We start from the raw sequence: 24,712 nt of genomic DNA on the forward strand, positions 1-24,712 counted from the left end.
GATGTCTCTACCTTGGATGGGTCGGGAGCCTCTGTGCAGGGACCGGCATCTGTGGGTGTATTCAGGCCGACAGACTTGCATTTTAAACCTACGCCATCTTCTTCATCTAGGCCTAAAACTCGCACCACGCCTAGAAAACCGACGTCCAAACCGCATGCTCAGGCCCATATGCCTAAAAAACAAATGCTTAGAATGGGTGAAGACCTTATTACCTTAATGAGGGGAAGCCAGCCTTCTCCCTCTAAGAGACCTAAAACTGATTTTCCTTCTGATTCTTCTGATCAGGAATCTGATATTTCTGTTCCTTCTGATTACCAGGATTTGCCCTTATCTCCCTATGAGGATTCTGATGCAGAGGATTCCATTCCCTCTGCTTCCCCTCCAGAAGATTTTTCTTTGAAACCTTGCACACTCTTAGGGAGCATTTCCGCTGCGAAAGCCAGGATTACTCTGACTCCAAAAAGAGGCTTAGGGAATTCTTATTCCTTCCTCAACACAAGCCTTTAGCTATCCCCCCCCTGTTCTGGACACTGTAGATGATGCTTTCTTGGAATCTAGCCTTTCCCCAGACACTTTAAATCCAGCTCCCAGAAAACCTGACGGATATTACAGAGTACCTGACTCTCACAAGTTCCTCTTCAAGAATACTACTGCGGATCCAGAGACCATTTCCCAAGGACCAAAAGGCATTAAGGCTACTGCTGCCAAAAAATCCTACCCCATCTGATCGAGATTCTAGAGCCTTGGACAGATGGGGTAAGAAGGTATACACTTCTGCTACTTTGGCCATTAGGGCTTTAAATTGCCAGTTTCATATGTTAAATTAACAGCAGCATATTATGGGACTACATAAACAGAAAATGATGTTGATTCTTGACTGTGCTGAACACAAAGAATTACAGGATTTAATGCATTCTGCAGAACAAGTTGGTAAACATACTTTGCAATGTGGTTTTGACTCTTTAGAAGCATCTTGCAGGGCTGCTGTCACTGGGTCTGTACTTAGAAGGCATGCTTGGCTTAAGGAGCAAAACTTGCCAGATCATGTTAAAGCTAAATTACTGGATGCTCCCTTAAACCAAGACTGCCTGTTTGGCAACAAAGCAGAAAAAGACCTCAAAAGGATGGAGGAAAAAGCTAAATCTATGCAAACTGATAAAGATTTCCTACAAGTACAGCCTCCCAGATTTAGTAGGCATTGACCTTCAAAGAATTGGTCCTTTCCAGTCTCTTCCAGGCCTTCTCAGTCCAAACCCAGGAACAGCAGACCACTTAGGTTACAGTCTCAGGCTATGGACAGGCCTAAGCAGTGGGGGGCTCTCACTTCCAAAGGAGGGAGTAGTAAGCCACCCCCCCCTACGGAAAAATGGCACAATGACTTAACCTTAACCCTTCCAAGCCCTGCTCAACTGCCTGCTCCCTTAGGAGGAAAGCTCGCACTGCATGCAAAAAACTGGGAACTCATTAGCCAGGACAAATGGGACTTGAATATAGTTTCCCAAGGATACAGATTCCACTTCCACATCCTACCAACCCCAAACAGTTGGCCTGACCTACCCCCAAATCAGTGGGCGGAGGCCCAACAGCAGGTCCTCTCTCTTCTAAGTATCAGGGATATTCAACCTGTCCCAGCAAAACAAAGGGGACAAGGTTTTTATTCAAGACTTTTTCTGGTACCCAGAAAGGACAGCTCCTGGTGTCCTATCCTGGACTTCTCTATTCTAAAAACCTTTCTGGTAATTCCAAAATTCCAAATGCTAACACTTCAACAGCTGCTTCCTGTGCTAGACAAAGATGCCTGGTTGGCAACCTTAGAATTAAAGGAAGCTTATCTGCACATTCCAATAAGGGAATCTTGCAGGAAATACACTTCAGAGCAGGCTGCATGCACTATCAGTTTTCTGCACTTCCATTTGGCTTACCTACTGCACCCAGGGTATTCACAAAGTGTCTAGCTCCAGCCATTGCATTTTGCAGGCAGAGAAATATTCAAATATACCCATACTTGGGCGATTGTCTGATTCAGACAGAAAGCCAGGACTTGCTATTAAAACATCTGGCATTCATAAAGAAACTTCTAACCTCACTGGGGTACACCATAAATGAGAAGAAATCTCACCTAGTACCCTGCCAACATATTGTATTCCTGGGAGCAAGCTTGAACACAACTTCCCAGGTGGCTTTCCTCACTCCAGAGAAACAAGTTTATTTGACAACCTACTTCAAACTATTGGCCACAAAAACCCAGCTATCTACAAGGAAAATTCTGCTAGCCCTGGGGTTCATGGCCTATTGCATTCTATTAATTCCATATGCAAGACTGCATATGAGGAAACTACAATGGTATTTAAAAAGCCTAAGGTTTCAACATTCTCAGGACCTGGAATCAATGATTCCTATCATTCCTTGTATAAAGACAGAGTTCCTTTCGTGGGCAGAGGCCTGCTACCACAACAAGGGGCTCCCTTTCACTCTACCACATGCCGCCCAAACCCTAACAACAGGCTCATCAGACTATGCATGGGGGGCTCACTTGACAGGGCAGTGCATTCAGGGTAAATGGAACCCGAGACAGATGCACCTGCATATCATTCAAAAATTAATGTTAGCTGTACCGAATTCCCTGACAGCCTTCAAAGACCACATTCTTCCAGGATAACTGTTGGTAAAGACAGACAACACCACAGTTATGTGGTACGTAAACAAGCAGGGGGGAACCCACTCGTACCCTCTCTGCAGACTAGCCATGGATCTGTGAAACACAGCCTTGAGCTACCAAGTGCACCTACAAGCTCAATTCCTGCCAGGCAAGCTAAATTCGCTGGCAGACGACCTAAGCAGAAATCTCATGAACCTACACGAATGGAAACTAGAACCAAAAATATTCAACCTCTTGTGGAACAAATGGGGAACTCCAGAGGTAGACCTGTTTGCCTCCCCTCAGAACAACCAATTGGACAAATTCTGCACAAGGACTTTCCACAGTCAGGCTTGGAAAATGGATGCCCTGTCCTTTACCTGGGAAAGCCTCTCGGTTTATGCCTTTCCCCCCTCTGCCTCTCCTCTCGAAGGTTCTGCAAAAGATCAAACAGGACAAGCCAAGGACAATACTGATTGCACCAGACTGGCCATGCCAGCACTGGTACCCCCTCTTGCGCTGTATGACACTGCTGGAACCATGGCACCTGCCTCATATCCCTTACCTGATGTCCCAGCAGGCGGGCCAGATTCTGCACCCTCAGCTTCAAACCCTGAACCTTGCAGCCTGGCTAATTCCTTGAGCTCTCCAATAGCATCCCTCAGTAAGCAGGTGCTAGATGTCATTCTGGAGGCTAGGAGGCCTAGTACTAGAAAATCCTATGCTGAAAATTGGAAAAGAGACTGTTCCTGGAGCTAGACTCAGGGGATGGGCACCGGTGCCCAGCTTACCTCATATTCTTCAGCACTTAACAGAAATGCTCCACAAGGACATAGTCTTCTCGTCAATTAAAATTCATGCCTCTGCCATTTCAGCTCATTATAATACTGAGCCACCCCTCTTCTCTCACCCCCTGCTAAAGCAGTTCCTTAGAGGGGCCAAAAATTTAAGACCTCCCAGGAGACCCCCTACTCCAGCCTGGGACCTTAACTTTGTATTGGAAAAGCTCACTCTCCCTCCCTTTGAGCCAGCTGCAACTGCAGAGTTGAAATTCCTTTCTGGGAAAACAGCCTTCCTTCTAGCCATCACTTCAGCATTCTGAATTACAGGCCTTCATGACAGTGGAACCCTTCATTATCTTCCATGCAGACACGGTTTCCCTCAGGACGAATCCTTCCTTTATGCCCAAGGTAGTGTCTAGTGTGACCCTAAATCAGTCCATTCATTTGCCTACTTTTTTCCCTAATCCACAAAACAAAGGAGAATGAGTACTGCACTCTCTGGACGTGCACATACAACTTGGATTTTATTTGGACAGGACTAAGCTTCTCAGAAAATTTGAACAGCTGCTAGTTGACTTTGCTGCAGGGGCAGAGGGGAAGGCCATTTCAAAGCAAACCATTTCTAAATGGATAGCCTATTGCATTCATTTCTGCTACAAGCACCATGGAAAACCTACCCCACAGGGGATAAGATCACATTCCACCAGGGCTGCATCTACCTGTACAGCCTTTCTCAGAGGAGTTCCTACCAGGGACATCCTAGAAGCTGCTACCTGGAGCTCTGTACATACTTTCATCAAGCATTACCACATGCCTATTCTTTCTAAATCCAGAGCTAGTTTTGCCACTGCAGTCTTGCAGGGCTTAATAGCTGGTCCTAATGCTTTCTAACTTCCTCCTCCCTTCCTTAGCTTTGGGAATCAACCCAAATGTGATGCCTGCAACAGTGAAACACGAAGAGAATAATACAGTTGTGTACACTTTCCATAAATGTAGGTGTTCGAGTGTATTCACTTTTGCAGTCCTGGTTACCCTCCCTCCAGCCCCCTGACTTCTCTTGGCTCTACCTTTCCTTCTTGTTTGGTGTATTTAAGTTTTCTGGTGTATTTGTTTTTTGTTGGAGGTGTACCATAACATATAATTTCTTCCCATTGTGGGGTCACCCGACATCTGGGGCAAGAAAAACTGATGTAATGGTGTCGGCTGCATGTTTTATACCCCGTCATCATGGAAGAAGAGACCGCATCCGACACAGGAATCCAAGACTCTGGTATTCAGACCGGCTGAGGGCTACTTGCAAGCAGATAATCCAGATGTGATGACTGCAACAGTAAATACACTCGAACATCTACATTCATGGTAAGTGTACACAACTGTACTTTCCTTGCACTGGAGGAGCCAGGTAGAAAAACAGTGGAATAAAGGGGCTTGGTCTGCTTGCCTCTTGCAAGGGGTGGGGGAGGGATGCATGCACTTGGAAAACACAGGAATGGTATAAACCACCAATCTTGCTTTGGTAGAGGGGCTGCTTACTGTCACTGTTCCATTTAGAAGAAAAGGACAGCCAATGCAGACAGATCACTACTCCTACCCTTGCATAGCGGGCGTGAATAGAAGATATAGAGCTGTCGGGCCTGATGGCTGCCTCAGTAACTGCCCCCTCAGTTGGCTTTTGCCTGGTATGGGAAAAAGTGGTGTAGTAGACTGAGAGGATCTAATGGTCAGCAGGTACTGAGGGCAAACTAGCATAAAAAGAAATTCTCCTTGTACTCAGATGTTCTTCGTGTTTCATTGTTGCAGTCATCACATTTGGGTTATCTGCTTGCAGTAGCCCTCAGTCGGCCTGATTAACAAAGTCTTGGGTCCTGCATCGGTTGCTGTCCCTTCTTCTGTGACGTCAGGTCATCAGGGGTGTAAACATGCAGCTGACACCGTTACATCAGTCTTTCTTGCCACGCGCTGTCCGCAGCAGAAGCAGCTCGCAAGTGCCGGTCAGCCAACTCCTGAAATTTTCGTTTTTGAGTTTCAGAACCAAAGTCTTCAACTAAAAGCTAAGTACCCCATTGGGGACATTTTTTTCTTGCTCTAAACCGATGACGGTAAAAGTAAATAATTGCATTACTTGTAGAAAGCAAATACCTCATAAAGATTTTCATTTGTACTGTATTCTTTGCCTAGGCCCTGACCACGACATACCTCGTTGTCGGGTTTGTGCCTTATTTAAACCACAAAATGTCTGTTGTCAGTATATTTTCGCTTCTAAATATTTTGGTGCTCGGTTCAATTATCCTGATATATCTTCGGTAAGCCATCCGACTACCGACATGCTGAAAAAATGCAAAGATAAAGACCGAGACAGGCCGCCTAGGTCCAAAGCTGCCGACAACGCTTCTCCTAAGCTAGTCTCCAGTTCACCGGTACTCAGTGAGGCGCTTTCGCAGCCCCTGATACCCGCTACTTCAGATTCGCAGGCCTCTACTGAGACCCATTCGGAGTCCAGTATGCCGTGAGATGCTTCAACTGTGGAACCTGTGGATGTCTCTACTTTGGATGGGTCTGGAGCTGCTGTGCAGGCACTGGCTTCTGAGGGTGTATTCAGGCCTACTGACTTGCTTATTAAGCCGATGCCATCTTCTTCTTCAAGGCCTAAAACTTGAACAATGCCTAGAAAACTGATGCCCAGACCTCATGGTCAGGCCTCTATGCCTAAAAAGCAAATAAGAATGGCGGATGACCTTATTACTTTAATTAGATGAAGCCAGCCTTTCCCCTCTAAGAGACCTAGGACTGAGTTTGCTTATGATACTTCTGACCAGGATTCTGAATTTTCTGATGTTCTTCGTGTTTCACTGTTGCAGTCATTACATTTGGGTAATCTTCTGGCAGGTTGCCCTCAGTCGGCCTGATTGACAAAGTCTTGGGTCCTGTGTCGGTTGCTGTCCCTTCTTCCATGACGTCAGGTCGTCAGGGGTATAAAACATGCAGCCGACGTCATTATATCAGTCTTTCTTGCCATGCGGTGCCCAAAGCAGAAACAGTTCGCAAGTGCCGGTCGGCCGACTCCTGAAATTTTCGTTTTCGAGTTTCAGAACCGAAGTCTTCAACTTAAAGCTAAGTACCTCGTTGGGGAAACTTTTTCTTGCTCCTTAATGATGTCAGTAAAAGTTAATAATTGCATTACTTCTGGGAAGCAAATACCTCATAAAGATTTTCATTTGTACTGTATTCCTTGCCTAGGCCCTGACCACGACGTACCTTGCTGTCGGTTTTGTGCTTTATTTAATCAGCGCACTATCCGTCTTCAGTACATTTTTGCCTCTAAATATTTCGGTTCTCGGTTTCACTGTCCAGAAATTAAGTTGGTTAGCCATCCGACTACTGGAATTCTGAAAAAACGCAAAGAAAAAGACAGAGACAGGCCATCGAGGTCCAAAACTGCCGACGACACTTTTCCTAAGCCAGTCGCCAGTTCGTCGGTACTTAGTGAGATGCTTTTGCAGCTCCTGAAACCCGCTACTTCTGACTCGCAGGCCTCTACTGAGACCCATTCGGAGTCCGGTATGCCGAGAGATGCTTCACCTATGGAACCCGCAGATGTCTCTACCTTGGATGGGTCCAGAGCCGCTGTGCAGGCACTGGCTTCTGAGGGTGTATTCAGGCCTACAGACTTGCATATTAAACCGACTCCACCTTCTATTCTAAGGCCTAAATCTCGATCTATGTCTAAAAAACTGATGCCCAGGCCACATGTTCAGGCCCCTATGCCTAAAAAGCAAATGATCAAAATGGCTGAAGATCTTATTACTCTAATCAGAGGTAGTCAACCCCCTCCTTCTAAAAGGCCTAGGACTGAACTTGACTATGAATCTTCTGATCAGGACTCTATTTTTTTCTAATTCTTCCAATGACCTGGATTTGTCCTTTCCTACTTATGAGGATTCCATTCCCTCTGCCCCCCCCCCCCCCCCCGAGGACTTTTCTTTTGGGGAAACTTTACATACCTTAAGGGAGCATTTCCACTGGGAAAGTCAGGAATTTTCTGAATCTAAATAGAGGCTTAGGGATTTCCTTCTTCTACCTCAGCGTAGGCCTTTGGCTATAACTCCTGTAGTAGACATTGTTGATGATGTGTTTTCGGAATCCAGTATGGCCCCTGATTCCCTGCCTCCGGCTCCTATTAAACCTGACAGATACTACAGGGTTCCTGAGTCCCACAAGTTCCTTTTCAAAAATTCTGTTGCAGACCCAGAAGCTATTTCTCAGGGGCCCAAGGGCATTAAGGCTTCTACTGCTAAAAATCCTACCCCTTCTGATAGAGACTCCAGGGCGCTGGATAGATGGAGTAAAAAGGTTTTGATTCTTTAGAGGCCTCTTGCAGGGCTGCTGTTACTGGGTCTGTGCTTAGAAGGTATGCTTGGCTTAAGGAGCAATCGCTGCCTGATCATGTTAAAGCAAAATTGTTGGATGCTCCTTTAAATCAGGACCGCTTGTTTGGCAATAAGGCTGAAGAAGTTCTAAAAAAGATGGAATTTAAAGCTAAATCTATGCAAACTGTGAAATATTTCTTACAAATGCAACCTCCAAGATTTAGTAGGCACTGGTCTACTAAGAATTGGTCCTTTCCAGCTCAATCCAGATCCACTCAAGCCAAACCCAGACACCCCAAAAGCACCAGGTTTCAGTCCGAAGGGACTGTCAGAATTAAGCAATGGGGGGCCTCCACTTCCAAATCTGGAAATAACAAGACACACCCTATGGTAAACAGACACAATGACTTTCCTTTAAATTACCAAGCACTTATCTTTTAGCCTCCCCTTTGGGAGGAAAGATTGCTCTTCATGCAAAAAACTGGGAACTCCTAACCCAGGACAAATTGGTTTTAAATATAGTGTCCCAGGGATACATATTTCATTTCCACACATTGCCAACACCAAACGGGTGGCCAGACCTGCCCCCAAATCATTGGGCAGAGGCTCAGAAACAAATACTTTCCCTCGTAAACATGGGGGCTATTCAACCGGTACCAGAAGAGGAAAAGGGGCAAGATTTCTATTCCAGGCTTTTCCTGGTACCCAGAAAAGACAAGTCATGGTGTCCAATTCTGGACCTGTCTACTCTAAACACCTTTCTGGACATTCTAAAATTCAAGATACTGACTCTTCACCAGTTACTTCCTATGCTAGGATGCCTGGTTGGCAACTCTAGATTTAAAAGAAGCTTACCTGCATATCCCAGTCAGGGAATCTTGCAGAAGATACCTACACTTCAAAGCAGGCTCCTTGCATTATCAGTTCTCTGCACTGCCCTTTGGCTTGTCTACTGCGCCCAGGGTATTCACAATGTGCCTGGCTCCAGTAATTGCATTTTGCAGGCAAAGAAATATTAAAATATATCCATACCTGGATAATTGTCTAATTCAGGCAGAAAACCAGGCCATACTTATAAATCATCTGGCATTTGTAAAAATGGTTATTACTTGTGTAGAGTACACCATAAACGAAAAGAAATCACAACTGGTGCCCTCTCAACAGATTACATTCCTGGGTGCAAGCTTGAATAAAGCTGCCCAGATGGCTTTCCTCATGCTAGAAAAGCAAATTAATTTGTAACTTACTTCAAGCAAGTGGCCACAAAAACCCTGCTATCTGCAAGACAAAGTCTGCAAGCCTTGGGGTTCATGGCCTCCTGCATTCTTCTAATTTCATATGCAAGACTGCATATGAGGAAACTTCAATAGTACTTAAAAAGTGTATGGAGTCAACATTGTCACAGCCTGGAAACAACGATTCTTATCATACCTTGCCTATGCCTAGAATTCCTATGATGGGCAGAGGCCTGCCACCAAAACAAGGGACTGCCATTCACACTACCCCCCTGCCGCCCAAACCCTAACTACAGACTCATTAGACTATGCATGGGGAGCTCACCTGGCAGGGAAGTGCATTCAGGGCAAATGGAGCCCAAATCAAATGCACCTACATATCAATCAAAAAGAAATGTTAGCTGTACAGAATGCTCTGACAGCCTTCAAGGACTACATTCATCCAGGACAACTCATGGTAAAGACAGACACCACCACGGTTATGTGGTACATTAAACAAGCAGGGAGGTACACATTCCTACCCCCTCTGCAGACTAGCCATGCCCCTGGGAACACAGCCTTGAGCTACCAAGTGCATCTACAAGCTCAATTCCTGCCAGGAAACCTAAATACTCTGGCAGATGGACTAAGCAGAAATCTCATGGACCCACACGAGTGGAAACTGGAACCACAGATTTTGAACATGTTGATCAATAAATGGGGGATCATGGATATAGACCTGTTTGCCTCACCCCAGAACTATTAAGTGGGCAAGTTCTGCACAAGGACTCCCCACAAACAAGCTTGGAAAGTGAATGCTGTGTCCCCCAGCTGGAAAAATCTATCAGTTTATGCCTTTCCTCCTCTGCCTGTCCTCTCCAAAGTGCTACTAAAGATCAAACAGGACAAACCCAAGGATGATACTAATTGCACCAGACTGGCCATGCCAACACTGGTGTACCCCCTCTTGTGCAGTGTGTCACAGCTGGCCCCATGGCACCTACCTCAGACCCCTACCCTGCTGTCTCAGCAGGAGAGCCAGATTCTGCACCCCCAGCTTCAAACCCTGAATCTGGCAGCCTGGCTAATTACCTAATCACGCCTTTACCATCCTCAGTAAACAAGTGTCGGATACCATTTTGGAGGCAAGGAGGCCTAGTACTAGAAAATCTTATGCTGAAAAATGGAAAAGATTCTGTGCCTGGAACCAGTCTCAAGGGATGGCCACAACAGCGCCCAGATTTTTCAATACTTAACTGAGATGCTTCACAAGGGCCTTTCCTTTTTTTCTCCATCAAAATTCATGCCTCAGCCATTTCAGCTCATTACAACACAGAACCACTCCTCTTTTCTCACCCACTGCTCAAGCAGTTCCTCAGAGGGGCCAAAAACTTAAGACCACCCAGGAGAGCCCTAACTCCAGCCTGGGACCTTCATTTTGTATTGGAAAAACTCACTCTTCCCCCTTTTGAGCCAGCTGCAACTGCAGAGCTAAAATTCCTTTCTTGGAAAACAGCTTGCCTTTTAGCAGTCACTTCAGCAAGGAGGGTATCTGAATTACAGGCCCTTATGGCAGTGGAGCCTTTCATCATCTTTCATGCGGACAGGGTGTCCCTCAGGACCAATCCCTCTTTCATGCCCAAGGTGGTATCCAGTGTGGCTCTTAATCAGTTCATTCATTTGCAAACCTTCTTTTCTAATCCACAGAACAAAGGGGAATGGATACTGCATTCCTTAGATATGCACAGACAACTTAGATTTTACTTGAACAGGATTAAACCTCAAAGGAAATCTGAACAACTGCTGGTGGTGTTTGCTGCAGGGGCAGAGGGAAAAGCTATTTCAAAGCAAACCATTTCAAAATGGATTGGCCATTGCATGCATTTCTGCTATAAGCACCATGGAAAACCTATCCAACAGGGGATTAGACCCCATTCAACCAGGGCTGCATCTACCTCTTCAGCCTTTCTCAGAGGTGTCCCTACCATCCTAGAAACTGCTACCTGGAGATCTGTTCATGCTTTCACCAAGCATTACCATTTGCCAATTTTCTCTAAATCCAGAGCTGGCTTTGCCACTACAGTCTTGCAGGGCCTTATAGCTGGTCCTAATGCTATCTAAATTCCTCCTCCCATCCTTAGCTGTGGGAATCTACCCAAATGTGGTGACTGCAACAGTGAAACACGAAGAACATAGTACAGTTGTGTACACTTACCATAAATATAGATGTTCGAGTGCATTCACTGTTGCAGTCCTGGTTACCCTCCTTCCAGCCCCCTGACTTACTTGGCTATACCTATCTATTCTTCTTTACTATACACTTTTGGTGTATTTGCTTTTGTGTTTGAGGTATAACCTTTTGTGTGTGTGTGTATATATATATATATATATATATATATATATATATATTTACTTGCTTCCCATTAACGGGGACACCTGACATCTGGGGCAAGAAAAACTGATGTAATGGCGTCGGCTGCATGCTTTATACCCCTGACTACCTGACGTCACAGAAAATTAGACAGCAACCGACGCAGGACCCAAGACTTTGTTAATCAGGCCGACTGAGGGCTACTGCAAGCAGATAACCCAAATGAGATGACTGCAACAGTGAATACACTCGAACATCTACTTTTATGGTAAGTGTACACAACTGTACTTTTCCTCATTATTTATGCTGTTAAGAACTGTAGCTATGACCCCAACAAAAGATGGTTAGATACTTGAATGTCTGAATCTGTCATTGTGTCATTTTTTGTTTGGGCTGACATATATTGAAAACTGTTCATTAGGATAATCTGGAGATGTTTCACTGTTGCAGTCATTACATTTGGGGAATCTGCTGGCAGGTTGCCCTCAGTCGGCCTGAATAACAAAGTCTTTGGTCCTGCGTCGGTTGCTGTCTCCTCTTCCATGACGTCAGGTCGTCAGGGATATAAAACATGCAGCCGACTCCATTTTAATCAGTCTTTCTTGCAGCGTGGTGCCCGAAGCAGAAGCAGTTCGCAAGTGCTGGTCGGCCGACTTCTGAAATTTTCGTTTTCGAGTTTCAGAACCGAAGTCTTCAAACTAAAGCCAAGTACCCCATTGGGGAAACTTTTTCTTGCTCCTTACCGATGTCAGTAAAACTTAATAATTGTATTACTTGTGGGAAGCAAATACCTCATAAGAATTTTCATTTGTACTGTATTCCTTGCCTAGGTCCCTGATCACAACGTGCCTTGCTGTCAGTTTTGTGCTAAATTTAACCAACGCACTATTAAGCATCGGTATATTTTTGCTTCTAAATATTTTGGTTCAAGATTTAACTACCCTGAAATGTCGTCGGTGAGCAGTCCGACTACCGGAGTTCACAAAAAACGCAAGGAAAAAGACAGAGACAGACCGTCGAGGTCCAAAACCAATGACGAAGCTTCTCCTAAGCCAGTCACTGGTTCGCCGGTACTCAGTGAGGCGCTTTCACAGCCCCTGATACCGGCTACTTTCGAGTCGCAGGCCTCTACCAAGACCCATTTGGAGTCCGGTATGCTGCTAGATTCTGCAGGTACTGAACCCGTGGATGTCTCTCCCTTGGATGGGTCCGGAGTCGCTGAGCAGGCACCGGCTTCTGAGGGTGTTTTCAGGCCTCAACATTTTTATATTAAACCGACGCCTTCATCAAAAACAAGGCCAAAACAAACTTCTATGTCTAAAAAAACGAAGCATGAGCCACGTGCTCAGGCCCTGTCCCTAAAAAACAAATGAACAAAATGGCTGAGTATTTAATTACCTTGATCAGGGGTCCCCCCCCCCCCCCTTGCTAAGAGGCCTAGGCAAGGCACTGATTATGAATCTTCAGATCAGGATGTCCTTCAAGGATGCATCTGCAGTCATAACAAATGGGTTGTCCTGTTGTCAGGCAGCCCTTCGGTCGGCCAGATTCCAAAGTCTGGGTCCGGCTTCGGCTGATGTCGCACTTCACCCGACGTCATCTCTGCTGGTCTTCGGGTATAAAGGCATCAGCCGACGCCATTTTCCTCAGTCTTTCTTGCCGCGCGGCGCCCGAAGCAGAAGCTGTTCGCAAGTGCCGGTCGGTCAGATCCAGAGATTACTACTACCGAATACTACTTCGAAGACTTCTAAAAGCTAAGTACCCGTTGGGGACTCTTTCTTGCCTCAGCCGATGTCAGAAAAAGTCAATAACTGTTTAACTTGTGGGAAACAAATACCTCATAAAGATTTCCACTCTTACTGCCTGCCTTGCTTAGGCCCAGACCACGACGTAGCAGCCTGTTCGGCCTGTGCTTCCTTCAACCGACGACGCTTAGGCGGGTCGAGTTTGCTGAACAGTTTTTCGCTCAGATTTTGCGTACATTATGCCGTCGGATCCTCCGACTACCCAAATTGTTAAAAACGCAAAGAAAAGACCGACACTGCGGTCCGCGGTTTCGGCGAAACCACGGTTAAGCAAGCCGCGAGTGTCTCGGTTTCGGCGAAACCGAAAACCGGTCAATCTTCAGCGAATCCATGACTACTACTGAGGCTCCTGCTACCTTAGTTGAATCGGCCTCAGAAGTTTTGCCCACTACTGTCGTTCCTAGTGATTTATCAGACACCATCCCTTTGGATGTCTCTACCCCAGCACGTGCTGCTGCTAGGCCTCCTGCAGCCATGTCTGTTAAGGCCTTTGCCAGGGCTAAAGCAGCCAAAACTGTTAAATCAGTGCCTGTTAAGCCCCCCTCACACAGGCCCACTTCTAGTTCACAAATGCTTACTCTGGCAGAGGATTTAATATCCTTAATTAGGGGATCCCAATCTCAGCCAGACAGGGCCTCTCAGCCCCCAGAAAAGAGACCTAGAGCAGAGCCCCGAGCCAGTGTCCTCTGATGATTCTTCGGATGACTCAGACATTACAGATCAGCCAGAGGCTCCTTTTTCTACTTATGAAGATTCCGATGCTGAGGAATCCTTTCCATCCGCCTCTCCACCAGAGGAATTTTCCTTTGGGGAAACCTTACATGCCATGAGAGAACAATTCCAATGGCAGGGACAAGATTTCTCAGATTCCAGAAAAAGGCTTAGGACATTTCTGCACTTACCACAACATAGGCCCTTAGCTATACCTCCAGTACTGCCTGTTGTGGATGATGCATTTAATGATGTTTGCACTGCTCCTGATACTTTACCTCCAGCCCCTGCCAAACCAGATAGATTTTACAGGGTGCCAGACACTCATCACCACCTATACAAGGCCCCACTTGCAGATCCTGAGACTATATCCCAGGGGCCTAAGGCAGTAGCCTCGACCTCAGCAAAAACCCTATTCCTTCTGAAAGGGAATCCAGGTTCTTAGAGAGATGGGGGGGAAAAGTTTACACCTCTGCTACTCTCTCAGCTAGAGCTTTAAACTGTCAGTTTCATATGATCCAATACCAAGAGTTTATGCTTGATCAGTTAACTAAGAAGCTGTCCACTGATGACTCCTTAGATAAGAAATATGTTTTAGAAATGGTGAATAACATTCAGCAGGTTAGTAACCATTCTTTAAAATGTGGCTATGATGCACTGGAGGCTTCATTTAGATCAGCCATGACTGGCACAGTGATAAGAAGGCATGCATGGTTGAAAGAACAGGTCTTGCCGGATCATGTTAAAGCAAAGCTGTTAGATGCTCCTATGGATAAGGCCAGTCTATTTGGTACACCTGCTCAGCAAGTAATGAAGAAAATGGAAGAGAAGGCAAAATCTGTACAAACAGTTAAGGATTTCTTACAGGTTCAGCCCCAAGGTTTTGCAGGGACTGGCCCGCCAAAAATTGGTCATTTCCAGACTCCTCAAAATCTCAAAGAGGCAGGAATAGATGCTCTAGAGGCAGAAATCAATCCAGAGGAGGTGCCTACAGAGGACGACAGTGGCAAGGCAATAACCGAGGCACAGACACAACCACTGCCACGGCAACAGGACAGTCACAGTGACTTGGCTCTGACACCGCCTACCAGGGAGCAAATAACAGCACCTTTAGGCGGAAAGTTAGCCTTATTTTCGAAAAATTGGCACTATATCACAAAAGACAAGTGGATTTTGCAAACCATAGATCAAGGCTACAGGTTCCACTTCCACACCTTACCAGTAAAAAGAGGAATGCCAAACCTACCTCCAAATCAAAAAACAGAAGCTCTAAAGCAGATAGCAATTAACAAAGATTAGGGCTGTGGGAAGAGTACCAATAACAGAACAGGGCCAAAGATTCTTCTCCAGACTCTTCCTAGTACCAAGAAAAGAAAAGTTGGAGACCTATTCTCGACCTGTCCGCCTTAAACACATACATCATTGTCCCAAAATTCAAAATGCTGACCCTACAGCAACTTCTTCCCATGCTGGGCAAGGAGTGTTGGCTGGTAACTCTAGATCTCAAGGAGGCATACCTGCACGTCCCCATATGACCAAATTGCAGAAGATACCTCAGATTTCTTGCAGGATCAGAGCATTATCAATTCTCAGCATTGCCCTTTGGCTTATCTACTGCACCCAGAGTATTCACAAAATGCCTGGCATCAGTAATCGCTCACTGCAGGCTACAGGGGATCCAAATTTATCCATACCTGGACGACTGCCTGTTACAAGCGGACAACAAAAGCAAGCTGACAACAGATTTACAAAGAGTCATTTGCTTACTACAAGCCCTGGGATACACAGTCAATTTACAAAAGTCAAGACTGATACCATCCCAAACCAGAACATTCTTGGGTGCGGAATTGGACACAGCAAAACAAATGGCATTCCTAACTGCAGAAAAACAAAAACAACTCCCTCTTTACTTCTTGGCATTAACAAAGCAGAACAAACTAACAGCAAGAAAAGTACTGCAGGCCTTGGGCTTCATGGCATCATGCATAATCTTGGTCCCACATGCCAGACTGCATATGAGAAAGCTACAGTGGTACCTAAAGAATTTATGGTCTCAACACAGGCACAGCTTAGAAACCGAAATCCCACTAATCCCATGCCTGAAACAGGAGTTCCTATGGTGGGCTCAAGCATGCCAGTCAAACCCAGGCTTGCCCTTCCACAACTCTCAAGCAAGCCAAACCATCACAACGGACGCCTCAGACGTAGGCTGGGGGGGGCAGATGTTGGACAAATGCATACAAGGATTGTGGACTGCAGACCAGCTGCACCTGCACATAAACCAAAAGAAATGCTGGCAGTAAAACTAGCAATCCAGAAATTCAGACCATTCCTCAAAGAAGGCCATTTAATGATAAGGACAGACAACACCACAGTCATGTGGTACATCAACAAACAGGGAGGTACTCATTCATACCCCCTATGCAGAATGACTCTTGACCTTTGGAATATGGCTCTGAGCTACAACATCCAGTTACAGGCAATATTTGTGCCGGGAAAAGAAAACACCCTAGCAGACATGTTAAGCAGAACCACCTCGGATGCTCACAAATGGATGCTACACCCGGACATCTTCAAGGCCATCACAAAGAAATGGGGAATGCCACAAATAGACCTATTCGCATCCCCACTCAATCACCAGCTCAAAAAATTCTACACAAGGACATACCACCCACTTGCATGGAAGGTGGACTCTCTATCCTTCAGTTGGAAAGGCCTGACAGCATATGCATTTCCACCTCTTCCTTTGATGCACAAGGTACTACTGAAAATCAAAGAGGAACGCCCAAGGATAATCCTGATAGCTCGAATTGGCCAAGACAACACTGGTATCCATTGCTGAGGAGCATGTCTCAGGGGAGAATGTGGTCAATACCCCTGATGCCTTTGATGTTAACTCAGAACAACTACAACATCATGCACCCAAACCTAAAAACCTTGCAACTGACTGCCTGGAACATCACATAGCAGCAACTAACCCAGACCTATCCCAAAGGGTTAAAGACATTATCCTTGAAGCCCGCAGACCTTCAACCAGAAGGAACTATGCAGGAAAATGGAAAAGATTTGTCATTTGGAGTACTGAAAGAGGAAAAGATGTGTCGAACATAGATATTGCTAACATCCTGGAGTACTTGGCAGAGCTTCTACATACAGGCCTGTCCTATTCCTCCATCAAGATACATGCATCAGCTATTTCAGCAGAATACAGCTTCGATCCACCTGTCTTTTCAAGCATCCTCTACTCAGGCAGTTCCTCAGAGGGATCAAGAATGTAAAACCTCCTAGGAAACCACCACTACCAGCATGGGACTTGAACTTTGTGCTAGAAAAATTGACACTCCCTCCATTTGAACCAGCAGCAACAGCAGATCTTCAACACCTATCATGGAAAACTGCTTTCCTACTGGCAATTACTTCAGCAAGGAGGGTTTCGAACTACAGGCCTTAATGGCAGTACAACCCTTCCTAATCTTCCATCAAGATAGGGTGTCCATGAGAATTAATCCTACATTTATGCCTAAGGTGGTATCCAGAGTGTCTTTAAACCAGGCAATCCACCTACCTACCTTCTTTCCCAATCCACAGAACAGGGGGGAAAGACTGCTGCATACCTTGGATGTACATAGACAGTTACGCTACTACCTGGACAGAACCAAAGGTGACAGAAAAACTGACCAGCTTTTAGTAGCCTATGCAACAGGAAGGGAAGGAAAAGCAATTTCCAAACAGACAACCTCCAAATGGATAGGAAATTGCATAAGATTCTGTTACTCCTACCACGGAAAGCAAATTCCACAGAACATAAGGCCTCATTCTACAAGGGCTACAGCCACTACCACAGCTTTCTTACGAGGAGTGGCTACCAAGGACATTATTGAGGCTGCTACTTGGACCTCCGTGCATACATTTGCCAAGCATTATAACTTACCTCTATACTCTAGATCCCGAGCAGGGTTTGCCACTGCTGTTTTGCAAGGGATCCTAACTACACCATAATTCTTCTTCCTCCTCCCCTAGTTTGGCTATGGTATTCTACCCATTTGTAAGGACTGCAGATGCATCCTTGAAGGACATAGTACAGTTTTGTACCTACCATAAATGTAGATGTCCGAACAGGATAGCATCTGCAGTCAGGATTACCCACCCTCCTTCCCCTCTGTGGTACTCCTAGGGTATTTGCCCACCTAATAGCTAGCTGGGGGGGGATCTCTTATGGTGTATTTGTTTGTATATATGTACATACATGCTTTTTTTGTGTTTGCCTTCTACTTTTTTGGAAACATTGGCATTTACCCAAAAATTTAGCTATCCAAGAGGGCAACTGGCATCTGGGGCAAGAAACACTGAGGAAAATGGTGTCGGCTGATGCCTTTATACCCGAAGACCAGCAGAGATGACGTCGGGTGAAGTGCGACACCAGCCGAGGCCGGACCCAGACTTTGGAATCCGGCCGACCGAAGGGCTGCCTGACGACAGGACAACCCATTTGTAAGGACTGCAGATGCTATCCTGTTCGGACATCTACATTTATGGTAGGTACAAAACTGTACTTTCATTGTGTTACACTGCTGCAGTCATCACACTTGGGTTATCCTGCCATCAGGTGGTCCAGCAGTCGGCCAGAGTTCCAGAGTCTTGGTCCGGCGTCGGTTGCTGTCGCTTCTTCCCTGACGTCAGTGCGCCATGGGTATATAAGAGGCATCCGACGCCATTTTCTTCAGTCTTTCTTGCCGCGCGGTGCCCGAAGCAGAAGCAGTTCGCAAGTGCCGGTCGGTCAACTCCTGAGATTTTCAAATCGAATTTCAGACCGAAGTCTTCAATAAAGCTAAGTACCCCGTTGGGGAACCTTTTCTTGCCTCAGTCCGATGTCAGAAAAAGTTAACAATTGCATTTCTTGTGGGAAGCAAATACCTCATAAGGACTTTCATTCTTATTGTATTTCTTGCCTAGGCCCTGACCTCGACGTCACTGTTTGTCGGTTTTGTGCTAGGTTTAGTAAACGAACTATCAAACGTCTGTTTGATTTCGCCCGACATTACTTTGGTAGGAAATTTAATTATACCATGCTTTCGGAGCAACCGACGACCGGCATGCATAAAAAACACAAGGATAAGGGCAGGCAGCCTAGACCCAAACCAGACTCCGAGGCCTCTGCTGGGCCTGTCGCCGATTCTCCGGTCTTCAGTGAGGTGCCTACGCAGCCCCTGACGACTGCTGATTTAGAACCACAGACGGCTTCTGATTCACAAGCAGAGAGCACTAGGCCGCCACAGCCTTCTTCATTAGACCCTTCCGACTCCAGAGCAGAAGGAGATTCTGGTGCAGTAGAAACGCCTTTGTTTGCAGAAGGTGTCTTCAGACCGACTACACTCACCATTAAATCTTATGCTAAGCTAAAAACTCCATTAAAAACAAAAAAGACTGTGCATCAGTCTCCAGTGCAAGGCCCCATGCCTAAGAAACAGATGCTTAAGATGGCTGAAGATTTAATTACCCTAATCAGGGGTTCCCATCCCCCTCCTGATAAAAGGCCAAGACAAGAGGAAGATTATGCTTCCTCTGACCAGGTTTCCATTTCCTCAGATACCTCAGAGGAACAGGAATACTCTTTTCCCCCTTATGAAGATTCTGATGCTGAAGAGTCTATTCCCTCAGCATCTCATCCAGAAGACTACTCCTTTGGGGAAACTTTACATACCATGAGGGAACATTTTCACTGGGAAGGCCAGGATTACTCTGATTCTAAGAAAAGGCTCCGAGAGTTCCTTTTACTTCCCCAGCACAGGCCGCTTGCAATCCCTCCTGTGTTAGACATTGTGGATGATGATTACTTAGAATCTAGTCTTAATCCAGACTCTGTACCTCCTGCTCCAGCCAAACCAGACAGATACTACAGAGTCCCTGACTCACACAAGTTCCTATATAAAAGCCCTGTTGCTGACCCAGAAACAATTTCCCAGGGTCCCAAAGGGGTTAAGGCCTCTATTGCTAAAAATCCTGTACTCTCTGAAAGGGATTCCAGTGCACTAGATAGATGGGGAAAGAAGGTGTACACCTCAACTACTCTAGCTATGAGAGCCTTGAATTGCCAGTTCCACATGCTGAAATATCAACAATTCCTGATGTCTCAATTAAAACAAAAAAATGAGCACACATTCAGAGCAGCCTGATTTTAAGGAAATGCAGGATCTGTTACATGCAGCTGAACAGGTGGGCAAACATACTTTACAATGTGGATTTGATTCATTGGAAGCTTCCTGTAGAGCAGCAGTGACTGGGTCTGTCATACGTAGGCATGCTTGGTTAAAAGATCAAACCCTACCTGATCATGTTAAAGCAAAGTTACTGGATGCACCTTTACAACAGGATGTTTTATTTGGTGTAAAAGCAGAAGAGGGTTTTAAAGAAAATGGAGGATAAGGCAAAATCTATGCAGACGGTCAAGGACTTTTTACAGGTTCAACCCCCTCGCTTCAGCAGAAATTGGCCAACAAAAAACTGGTCCTTTCCAGCATCTGACAGACCACAGAGGGGCAAATACAGACACCCAAGGGGCAGAGGTCAGTCACAAGGCCCTTACAAACCTCGCCAATGGGGAGTCGCTACCCAGAAATGAGGGGAAGATAGGCCCCAAACTAACAGAAAACAAACACAATGACTTAATCCTCAGACTGCCAAGGAAATCTCTCTTGGCAGCTCCCTTGGGAGGAAAATTAGCTCTTTTTGCAGACAACTGGCACATCAAAAAGACAAATGGGTCCTAAACATAGTTTCACAAGGATACAAATTCCACTTTCACACCTTGTCAAGGATAAAAGGAATGCCAAACCTGCCACCAAATCAATGGGCGGAGACACAAAAACAAATTACAGCTCTCATGAACATGAGAGCCATTCAGCAGGTCAAGGAGGCATACCTGCATGTCCCTATCAGACAAAATTGTAGAAGATACCTCCGTTTCATTGCAGGTTCAACTCATTATCAATTCTCTGCACTGCCCTTTGGCTTATCTGCTGTGCCCAGGGTCTTCACAAAATGCCTGGCACCAGTAATTGCATACTGCAGACAAAGAGGAATTCAAATATACCCATACCTGGACAACTGGCTCATTCAAGCAGAAAGCAAGGACATTCTTTTAAAGCATCTGGCGTTTGTCAAACACCTTTTAAGTTGCCTAGGGTACACAGTAAACGAAAAGAAATCAAAACTAGTGCCCTCACAGAACATAACATTCCTGTGTGCCAGCTTGAATACAACGGCCCAGATGGCTTACCTCACGCCAGACAAGCAACAACAGCTGACTCAATACTTCAAAATAATGGCAACAAAGACCCAACTCCCTGCAAGAAAAATTCTGCAGGCCTTGGGATTCATGGCATCTTGCATACTCCTAATACCATTTGCAAAACTGCATGTGAGGAAATTACAATGGTACCTGAAAAGCGTATGGACTCAGCAGAGCCACAGCTTGGAAACAATGATACCACTCATTCCCTGCCTTCAACAGGAGTTTCTATGGTGGGCACAGGCATGTCACCTCAACAAGGGTCAGCCTTTCACCTTACCCACAGCCAGGCAAACTATCACAACAGATGGGTCGGACTATGCCTGGGGAGCACACATGGCAGGACAGTGCATTCAGGGCAAATGGAACACAGATCAAAGGCATCTGCATATCAATCAAAAAGAAATGCTAGCTGTACAGAATGCCCTAACAGCTTTCAAGGACCTTTTACATCCAGGACAACTCATAAAGACGGACAACACCACAGTAATGTGGTACATAAACAAACAAGGGGGCACACACTCCTATCCCCTATGCAGGCAAGCAATGACCTTGTGGAACACAGCACTGACTTACCAAGTTCAACTACAAGCACAATTCCTGCCAGGAAAGAAAAACACATTGGCAGACGACCTAAGCAGAAACATCATGGATACCCACGAGTGGAAACTGGATCTAAAAGTATTTGCAATGATAACTCAAAAATGGGGACGCCCAGACATAGATCTGTTTGCCAACCCCCAAAACTACCAACTTTGAAAATTTTCACAAGGACATTCCACCCACTAGCTTGGAAAGTGGACGCCCTCTCATTCAGTTGGAAAACATTAACAGTATATGCTTTTCCTCCACTTCCTGTTCTAGCAAAGGTGCTGCTGAAAGTCAGATTAGAGAGACCACAAATGATACTCATTGCTCCAGACTGGCCACGCCAACACTGGTATCCAATACTAAGAAACATGGCCCATGGCCCACCATGGATTTTACTCCAAATTCCTCACCTGCTCACTCAGCAAAACAATCAGATTCTACACAACCAGCTCAAGAAATCTGGCTGCATGTCAAATTACCTAAACAACCAGCCAACACCTCTTCCTAAAGCTGTTATGGGTGTCATTCTGGAGGCCAGGAGGCTCAGCACCAGGAAAACCTATTCAGACAAATGGAAAAGATTTTTCACCTGGAACCAGGCTAAAGGCCAAAACCCACTTGCTCCAAACATTCCTCAAATTCTACAATATTTAACTGAGATGCTGCACAAAGGACTTTCCTTTTCATCTATTAAGATCCACGCCTCAGCGATTTCAGCTCACTACAACACGGATCCTCCTTTATTTTCACATCCACTCCTAAGACAGTACCTCAGAGGGGCTAAGAACATAAGACCGCCCAGGAGAGCACCAACACCAACTTGGGATCTCAACTTTGTTCTGGAAAAACTTACACTACCGCCCTTTGAACCAGCTACTTCAACTGATTTAAAGTTTCTTTCATGGAAAACTGCCCTACTACTCGCAATAACTTCAGCTAGAAGAGTCTCAGAGCTACAAGCCCTAATAGCAGTGGAGACTTTCCTCATTTTTCATCAAGACAGAGTCACTCTACGGACTAACCCTTCCTTTATGCCAAAGGTGGTATCTAGTGTGGCCCTAAACCAAACCATTCATTTACCCACCTTTTTTCCAAACCCCCAGAACAAAGGGGAAAGACTCCAGCACTCTTTGGACATTCACAGGCAATTACGTTACTACTTGGATAAAACTAAGGCTTTCAGAAAATCTGACCAGCTCTTTGTATCCGATGCTGCAGGATCACAAGGAAAAGCTATCTCAAAACAGACCATTTCAAAATGGATAGGTCATTGTATATGTTTTTGTTACACACATCATGGGAAACCGGTACCTACTAGCATTAGGTCCCACTCCACCAGGGCTACAACTACATCAACAGCCTTTCTCAGGGGGGTACCAACCAAGGATATTTTGGAAGCTGCAACTTGGAGCTCAGTGCACACCTTCACTAAGCACTATCACTTGCCTCTATACTCTAAGACTAGAGCTGGCTTTGCCATTGCAGTTCTCCAAACCCTGTTTAACTCCACCACCCATCCTTAGCTTTGGGATTCAACCCAAGTGTGATGACTGCAGCAGTGTAACACGATGAACATAGTACAGTTTTGTACCTACCACAAATGTAGATGTTCGAGTGTTCACACTGCTGCAGTCCAGGTTACCCTCCCTCCATCCGCTCCGAACTAGCTGAACCTTTCTATACCTTTCTATCTCATACAACCTTTGTGGTGTATTTGCTTGTAACTGAAGGTATTATTTGTATTTTTCTGTACATGTTTCATTGGCAATATGTATTGCCCTCCTACTAGGGGGCACCTGACATCTGGGGCAAGAAAAACTGAAGAAAATGGCGTTGGATGCCTCTTATATACCCGTGGTGCACTGACGTCAGGGAAGAAGCGACAGCAACCGACGCCGGACCAAGACTTTGGAACTCTGGCCGACTGCGGGACCGCCTGACGGCAGGATAACCCAAGTGTGATGACTGCAGCAGTGTGAACACTCGAGCATCTACATTTATGGTAGGTACAAAACTGTACTTTCTTGGTACCCAGAAATGACAAGACCTGGAGGCCAATACTGGACATATTTATTTTGAACACATTCATAGATATACCAAAATTCAAGATGTTGACTTTGCAGCAGCTTCTGCCCATGCTGGGCCAGAACGTTTGGCTTGTGAATTTAGACCTAAAAGAGGCATACCTACATGTCCCAATCAGACAAATATGCAGAAGATATCTCAGATTCAAGGCTGGCTTAATGCATTACCAATTCTCTGCACTGCCCTTTGGCTTATCTACTGTGCCCAGGGTCTTTACAAAGTGCCTGGCACCAGTAATTGCATTCTGCAGACAAAGAGGAATACAAATATATCCATACTTGGACGACTGTCTTAATTCAAGCAGAGAACAAGGACATTCTTCTACAGCATCTGGCATTTGTGAAAAGACTTCTAACATGCCTAGGGTACACAGTCAACGAAAAGAAATCAAAACTAGTACCCTCTCAAGAGATAATATTCCTGGGTGCAAACTTAAATACAACTGCCCAGATGGCTTACCTCACGCCAGACAAACAAAGGCAACTAACTACCTCTTTCAAAATGCTGGCAACAAAGGCCCAGTTATCTGCAAGAAAAATTCTGCAGGCTTTGGCCTTCATGGCATCCTGCATCCTACTAATTCCATATGCAAGACTGCATATGAGGAAACTTCAGTGGTACCTAAAAAGTGTTTGGACTCAACATTGCCACAGCCTGGGAACTATGATTACTCTCATTCCCTGCCTGCAACAGGAGTTTTGATGGTGGGCAAAGGCTTGTCACCAAAACAAGGGACAGCCATTCACATTACCCCCAGCCAGGCAAACACTAACAATGCATGCATCAAATTATGCCTGGGGGGGCCCACATGGCAGGAAGATGCATTCAGGACACATGGACCTCAAACCAAATGCATCTAC

The 24,712-nt window shown here is 45.6% G+C and overlaps 1 protein-coding gene across 1 annotated transcript in view; it reads left to right on the forward strand.

The window, feature by feature from the left end:
• Nucleotides 1-24,712, forward strand: part of SMAD6 (SMAD family member 6) — a 509,609-nt gene that overhangs the window by 226,529 nt on the left and 258,368 nt on the right. The window lies entirely within an intron of this gene.

The sequence above is a fragment of the Protopterus annectens genome, chromosome 7.part0 (assembly GCF_019279795.1).
Source record: "Protopterus annectens isolate FY-2018-M chromosome 7.part0, PAN1.0, whole genome shotgun sequence".
Lineage (NCBI taxonomy): Eukaryota > Metazoa > Chordata > Ceratodontiformes > Protopteridae > Protopterus > Protopterus annectens.